At 44.6% G+C, this 7,487-nt stretch overlaps 1 protein-coding gene across 5 annotated transcripts in view; it reads right to left on the reverse strand.

Moving 5' to 3' along the window:
* Positions 1 to 5,224, reverse strand: part of HORMAD2 (HORMA domain containing 2) — a 90,647-nt gene extending 85,423 nt beyond the window's left edge. For 4 of the 5 annotated variants that reach the window (XR_002074467.2, XM_019426642.2, XM_019426641.2 and 1 more), the window contains exon 1: positions 4,991 to 5,108. The gene's annotated coding sequence lies outside the window, so the exon portion shown is untranslated. The other variant, XM_019426640.2, reaches the window with a different exon arrangement.
* Positions 5,225 to 7,487: the final 2,263 nt, after the last annotated feature.

Consider the following 7,487-nt stretch of genomic DNA (forward strand, 5'->3'; position numbering starts at 1 on the left):
AGGAGCCCAGGTCTCTCTGAGGAGTTAGAAATCTATACCTCAGTCTATGAGACAGTTCCACTTTGATGTTCCCAACACATCTAAATGTCAGTTCTTTCCCCCCAAAACCTATTTCTGTTCCCTAGCTCAGTAAATGACATCATCAAATACCTAACTGTTCAAGCCTGAAAACTATGACTCAACTCTGTTCCCTCTCTCATTTCCACATCCAGTCTCCTTAACATTTATCAAATATGTCCATTACTCACTTTATACATGCTGTTATCTCTGCTTTAGATCAAATTAGCCTCATCTTTTGTCTGGACTGCTACAACCACCAGTCTAGTCTGCTTGTCATTGATCCTGCCCTTCTCCGGGCTGTTTTTTGTACCGTAGCCAAAGTTTTCTTTCTAAATTGTGAACTTGATTATGTAACTTCTTAGACTGAAATTCTTCAATGGTTTCCCACTTTGCTCAGGATAAAATCCAAACTCCTTACCATGGCTTCAAGATCTGGCTCATGCCTTCTTAGCCACATCTCTAACCATTTTCCCTTACACTTTTATGAATCAGCTATTCTTATCTACTTTGATTACCCTAAAGGACCATATTCTCTACAGCTTTCAGGCTTTTGCAATATTCCTTCTGCCTGAAACATTCTCCTCCATTCTCAATTCTTACTTATCTCCTGGACATGGTTTAGTATAATGTTCTCAAGGAATATTTCCTGATTCACTACAACGAGCAAGTTGGGTTATGTGCCCATTGTAATATATACTGTATCATGGTTGTATTTATGTATCCATCCCACCCTACTGTGAGCTAACATGAGAGTAAAGTTGTGTCTGTCTAGCTCATTTATTTTTCAAAGTTTTTTTAAAGGTACAATTTAGTGGATCTTGGTATATTCAGGGTTTTGCAACTGTCACTATTAATTCTAGAAGATTTTTGTTCCCCAAAAAGAAACTCTGTCCCCATTACCAATCACTCCCCACTCTCTCCTCCCCGACACCTTGCAACCACTAATCCATGTTTCATCTCTATGGATTTGCCTATTCTGGACATTTCATATAATGAAACCATGTAATATGTGACCTTTTGTGTCTGCTTTACTTCATTCTTTAAAAAAAATTTTTTTTTAATGTTTATTGTTGAAAGACGGAGAGAGACAGAGAATGAGCGTGGGAGGGGCAGAAAGACAGGGAGACACAGAATCCAAAGCAGGCTCCAGGCTCTGAGCCATCAGCACAGAGCACGCAGGGCTCGAACTCACAAACTGCGAGATCGTGACCTGAGCTGAAGTTGAACACTCAACCGACTGAGCCACTCCGGCGCCCCTGCTTTACTTCATTCTTGAATCCTCAGCACGATTACAGTATTGAAACAAAATAGATGCTCAATAAGTATCTCCTGAATCAATAGAGATACTACAAGAACAAGGAAGAATTAAGCATCTAGAAAAGAATTACAGAATATTAATATTAATAGGTAGAAGGAACTTTGAATGTCATCTACTCCAAACATCTAATTTTCTAGATGAGGAAATCAAGGTCCAGAGAAGTCAACTGACTTAGGGTCAATCAAACATTTAGCGGTAGAACTGAGAATAAAACTCAAGAAACTCTGACTCACAATTTAGGGGTTTTTCTACAATGACTCCCCAAAATAAAATCCCTTTTTGCTTTCATCCCACCTAAAATAATGCACTACCCAGGAAGCTAGGTGGCTCAATCCATTAAGTGTTCAACTCTTGATTTCAGCTCAGATTGTGATCTCATAGTCATGAGATGGAGCCCCACGTCAAGCTCTGCTCTGGGCACGGAGTCTGTTTAAGATTCTCTCTCTCTCTTCCCTCTGCCCCTCCCCCACATTTCATGCATGCTCTCTCTCTCTCTCTCAAAATAAATAAATATAGGTAAATAAATAAAATTATGCACTACCAGTGCCTTCCTAGTTGTTGGGCTCGCTTGCTTATTTCTAAATACAGTAGTGTCTTTGTGTCTTTTTCTGTTTTTCTAGAATGAGTTCGCTTTAGGAAGGCAAAATGTATCTAATTTTTTTTTTTTTTTTAATAGCGAGGCTCTTTTCAACCTCTAACTATTCTGTTGTTACTGTTGTTTTCCCTTTGAGCAGGTGTTTTGTGGAAGTCTCCTATTCAAGTACAAACTCTGCTTAATTTTGAAAGCTCACAAGCTAACAGCCCCAGGAGGTATGACACTACACATAATGCACTCTTAGAGAATAACTCTGATTGTTTTTTTATCACCTTGTTCTAACTCATTATCTAAAAACCTAGGAGAGATTTCATAACTATGGATTTGAAGAACAGAACTCTAACTTTCAAATGTCTTTCACTTATATATTTGCTTGCATATTTGACCCACAAACATCTGAAACTTCACAGGGCATCAATATCTTTCATTTTTATGCTTGTCTACTCTGTGACAAGAATTATGATCTTGAGAAAGAGAAAAGATTTCTGTGCTTTCTCAGATAAAGACTCATGCTAGGCTTACCTCTTGACCTACATCTCAACTGCCCTATTTAAAATGGTGACACAATTGCTTACTGTTTTACCCTTTTATGTGTGAATCCAAGATTCAGATAAAGATTAACCAGCTACTGTTCAGCGCATTAAAGCCTAAGCCACTTTTTTCCTTCTTTGGCCATTGTGAGTGAAGCAAAAACCAGTTTTATTATGTTTGCCCAAAGACAATAATAGTTGATTTCCTAACACTCCCCACCCATCTTTCTCAATCTTCCAAAACCATTTTTTCCCAACAAATCCCCTTTCTCTCAAATGAGTAATATCGAATAGCTGGATTCTAATAAATGCAACTAGATGATCTTTCTTGCCTGATTGGAAGGATGGCTTTACTGAAAGGAAGTACATTTTGACCTAAATGGGCTCAGCAACATAGAATTGGAAGGGAAAGGACACATCCTCTACAGATAATCCAATCTCTTCACTTTAAAGAAAAGGAAAGTCAATTTAGTGGAGGAAAGATAGTCTTTTTAACAAATAGTACTGGAACAATAGGACATGCATAGGCTGAACAACCCCCCCTCCCAAAAAAAAAAGAACAAAACAAACCCTCAACCTAAATTTCACACTGTATACAAATATTAATTCAAAATGGGTCATGGAGGGGCGCCTGGGTGGCTCAGTCGGTTGAGCGTCCGACTTCGGCTCAGGTCATGATCTCGCCGTCTGTGGGTTCGAGCCCCGCGTCGGGCTCTGTGCTGACAGCTCAGAGCCTGGAGCCTGTTTCGGATTCTGTGTCTCCCTCTTTCTCTGACCCTCCCCTGTTCATGCTCTCTCTCTCTCTGTCTCAAAAATAAATAAAATGTTAAAAAAAAAAATTAAAAAAAAAAAATGGGTCATGGATTTTGACAATAGAGAAGAGGAAAACGAAGTTCAACAAAAGAACTTGGTTTATTGAGGCACCTGGGTGGCTCAGTCGGTTGAGTGTCCAACTGCAGCTCAGGTATTGATCTCTTTCATGGTTGGTGAGTTCAAGCCCCACAGTGCAGAGCCTGCTTCGGATTCTATCTCCCTCTCTGTCTCTCTGCCCTCCTTTGCTCACATACTTGCATTCTCCCTCTCTCAGAAATAAATAAACATTTAAAAAAAATTTTTTTTTAAGAACTTGGTTTGTCAAAGGTCACCCAGTTACTCAGAGGTTTCACAGAATTTGCTTCCACAAATTATCATTCACCATTTTAATAAATCCCATTTGGCTCTGGTAATTTCTTCTCCCAGCTCACTCAGAATAAATGGTTTCCACTATATTAACTGGGTATTTGTACATGCTATTTTGTTTTTTTAATATCTTCTTCAGGCTATTTCAATTATTCATTCATTCAACATTTACTGGGTGACCACAATGTGCCAGTCATCATCTAGGATTACAGTGATGTAAAATAATACTGTTCACATGGCAAGAGATTGATGATGCTCTAATGGGGGAGACATTAGACTCTCAGCCTAATTAAATAAAAAATTCCTATAGGGGCAGGCGCCTGGGTGGTTCACTTCATTAAGAGAGGGACTCATCATTTCTGCCCAGGTCATGAGAACCGTTGGGCTTTGTGCTCACTGCGCAGAGCCTGCTTGGGATTCTCGCTCTCCTTTTCTCTCTGCCCCTCCCCTACTCGCTTTCTTTCGCTTTCTCTCAAAATAGATATTAAGAAAGAGAAAGAAAGAAAATTCCTTTAGGGGCAAGCACCCAGCTTTATCTTCATTTTCACCAGCGAGTACATGATGTACCGCACACCCCCTCCCATGCTCTGCACATCCGAACACACGTCGGTGATTGGCTAATCTCGCGTTTCAAGACACTTTCTCCCCTGTACTGTTTGGGGAACTAAAGTCCACGGAGATTAAACGCACGTCCCGGTTAAGGTGGAAAAGGAGTCAAGGTCATTCCGTGCGGACCCATCCCCAGCTCTGTCATCTCCTGATGATTCTGGCAAGGACTGATTCTGGCACAACACCTCCATGTCTGGAGAAAACCTGACCTAGCTAAATTCACCCCCAAAGCTCCACACCCAACGCACTCCCCCACCCCGCCCCATCCTGACTGGCCGCTGATTACCCTTGCAGCTTCCTCACCAAGACTCAATCCTCCTTTTCCACCGAAATCTGAATTCAATAGCTACTTTGGTGTTCACACTACAATTATCGCCACTCTTTTTTTTTTTTTTTTTTCCTGGTATATGCGAAAATTTTCGAAATCGAGCCCTGAGGGCGGCGGGGGTGGGTGGGGAGGGTGTTATCTAGAAGTTTCTCTTTGTTTTTTTCCTCAGCCCCCCCCGCCCCCCCCCCCCCCCCCCCCCCCCCGCCTTCCCGCTTCTCCTCAGGGTACTTCGGGGCTCAGCGAAATACTTTCAAATCAAACTTAAAGCCTCAAGTAAAAGGAAAGGAAAAAAAAATTAACCTAAGAACACGGAAGTAACAATGCTCAAGCGCCCTCTTTCTCCGGGCACCTTGCCTCTGCACAGCCCTCACCTCAGCTCCTCGAGGTCTCTCTCAGATCTCTCAGAAGGATGCCCAACGGCCTTTTCGAGCCCAAACCCTTTCGGGCTCATGAATAGTCAACGACGCCTTTCTGGGTGGGGCGAGAGACTCTTACTCATGAATAATTCATAACCTCTCCAAGTCAAGCCCGGGCGGCCCGCCTTGTTCGGCTTCATGAATATGCAAAAAGCTGCCAGAGGCTGCTAACGGCCCCCTGGAGATCCCTGCCCCCTCAGCGCCGGCGTCGTCCGCGCCTGGCCTCCTTCGCTCTGGGTTCCCCGCCACATGCCCCCCGGTCGCCGGCGCCGCGTCTCTTCTGCCCCCTTCTCGCCCTTCCGAAGGCTGGCCACGCGCTCCCGGGCCTGAGGAACCCGTGCCTGGCTCGCGGCGCCGCACGCGAACCCCGACGGGCCCTTCCGTTCAGGACCACTCGGCTTGCGCAGCCGGCACGTCGAGGACAGCCCGCCGCGGGGCTTGCTGAGGAGACGCCTGCAGGCCCAGGTGAGGCGGCGGCGGGGAGGCCGACGCGGGCGGTGCTGGGTTAAAGCCCGGAGGACCGCTTTTTATTGCGTGCCTGGGACCGGGACTGGCGGCCGGGGGGGGGGGGGTGGTGAGGCGGACAGAGAGGCCTGAGGCCACTGCACAGTGGGATGAGGGAGAAGCATCTAGAGCTTTTGGGGACGGCTGTCAACCTGGAAGCGGGAGCTACAGGTCTAGAGACAGACGTTTTCATCCTTGAGGGTATCTCACTTCTTTCCTAGCATAGACCCAACTTTGCGTTATTTCGAACGTTGATTTGTAATTACGCAAATGAAACCTCAGCGAGGTGATCCCCGTAAGCAGTCGGGTGTTGGTCTCCTCAGATCCTTTCTCACGCGTTCAGGGACATACTCAGTGCCTTGTGGAGCTTTTCTAAGGTTCGTGAAGTCCTTTGAACCTCTGCAATGCGATTTCTTAGAAAATGGGTAAAGGAAGCATGGGGTCACTTGAAACCTTAGTTTTACTTTGTTTCTGCAGTGAAGGAAAAAAAGATACCAGTTGGTAAAAACATGAGTTTATAACATAATGACTAAGCCATAATTTGGGCTAAAATTGTTCTTTAGCGTAGGTTTTTGTGTTTTTTTTTAATGTTTATTTATTTATTTTGAGAGAAAGAGCCTGTGCGAGCAGGGGAGGGGCAGAGAGAGAGAGAGATAGAGAGGGAGTGAGAGAATCCCAAGCAGGCTTCCCGTTCAGGGCAGAACTGGACCCAGGGTTGGACCCCACGACCGTGAGAACATGACCTGAAGCAAAATCAAGAGTCTGGGCTTCAACCGACTGAGCCACACAGGTGCCCCAAGTGCAGGTTTTCTCATCCTCTCCCTGCCAAATTGTGATAGCCCAAAATGTCTCCAGATGTGGTCAAATGCAAAATCGCCCTTGGTTGAGATCAACTGATTTAATCCCAAACTTTCCAGAAGTAATTGTCTTTAAGCTCCAGCCTGGCAGATGGTCTCTCTGCTCCAGCCCTTTCCATCGTCAGTATTTACCAGCTTCCATCTGGGGGGACCACTAGTCCCTCCGTGGTAGCTGTTCTCCTTCTCATCTGCCCTCAAGTCTCAGCTTTGGTAACTATGCAAAGAGCCTTCCCCCTCTTCCCTGTGCTAATGAAAGTTTCTCTCTCTCCACCCTGCTCGCAAATGCAGTTATTACCTCTCATTACTACTTTTCCTTCCTCAAACGTATCACAATCTGGATTTCATTTATTTGTTAATCTGTTTTTCTTCACCACCTAGAGTACAGTAAGCCGTAGTAGAGTTCTCATCCGTCTGGGTCACTCCTGGATGTCTAGTGACCATCCCAGTGCCTGGTACACAGTGATCACTCAATAAACATTGGAGGATGGAAATATATAACCCTCTCTTCCTCCTAAGTACGTCTGTGGAGTTTCTCCTACTCCTTTCCGTTCTCATTCCCTGCTGGGCTCCTTGTGACCTTTGTTTAGAACTTGAATGGAAGAATGAACGCCTAGAAGCTGTGACTAAATTCTTCACTCTTCCCACTGATCCACTCCTTGAGGGCAGAAACTGTCCTTTATAAAGTTCACTGAAGGTATTCATATAGTTGAATGAACCAATCTATGACTTTAAGGAACAATATTAGACAATTAAAAATTGATAGGAACAGTGAGGGCTTTAGAAATTATCAATTTAGGGACACCTGGGTGGCTCAGTCGGTTGAGCCTTGACTTTTTATTTCAACTTTTTTGTGATCCCAGGATTGTGGGATGGAACTCTGTCTCAGGCTCAACGCTCAGCACAGAGATTCCCCCTCTCCACTCCCCGCCCCCCCCATCACAAGTGTGAGACAGAGAGAGAGAGAGGAAGGGAAGGGAAGGGAAAGGGAAGGGGAAGGGGAAGGGGAAGGGAGGAAGGTACTTTAGGGATGAGAGCTTAAGTAATTTGTGCAAAGTCCTCAAGCTTGTTAAGACACCAAGTCACAAGTCTCA

The sequence above is a fragment of the Panthera pardus genome, unplaced genomic scaffold (genome assembly GCF_024362965.1).
Source record: "Panthera pardus isolate Hobbes unplaced genomic scaffold, ASM2436296v1 HiC_scaffold_15, whole genome shotgun sequence".
Lineage (NCBI taxonomy): Eukaryota > Metazoa > Chordata > Mammalia > Carnivora > Felidae > Panthera > Panthera pardus.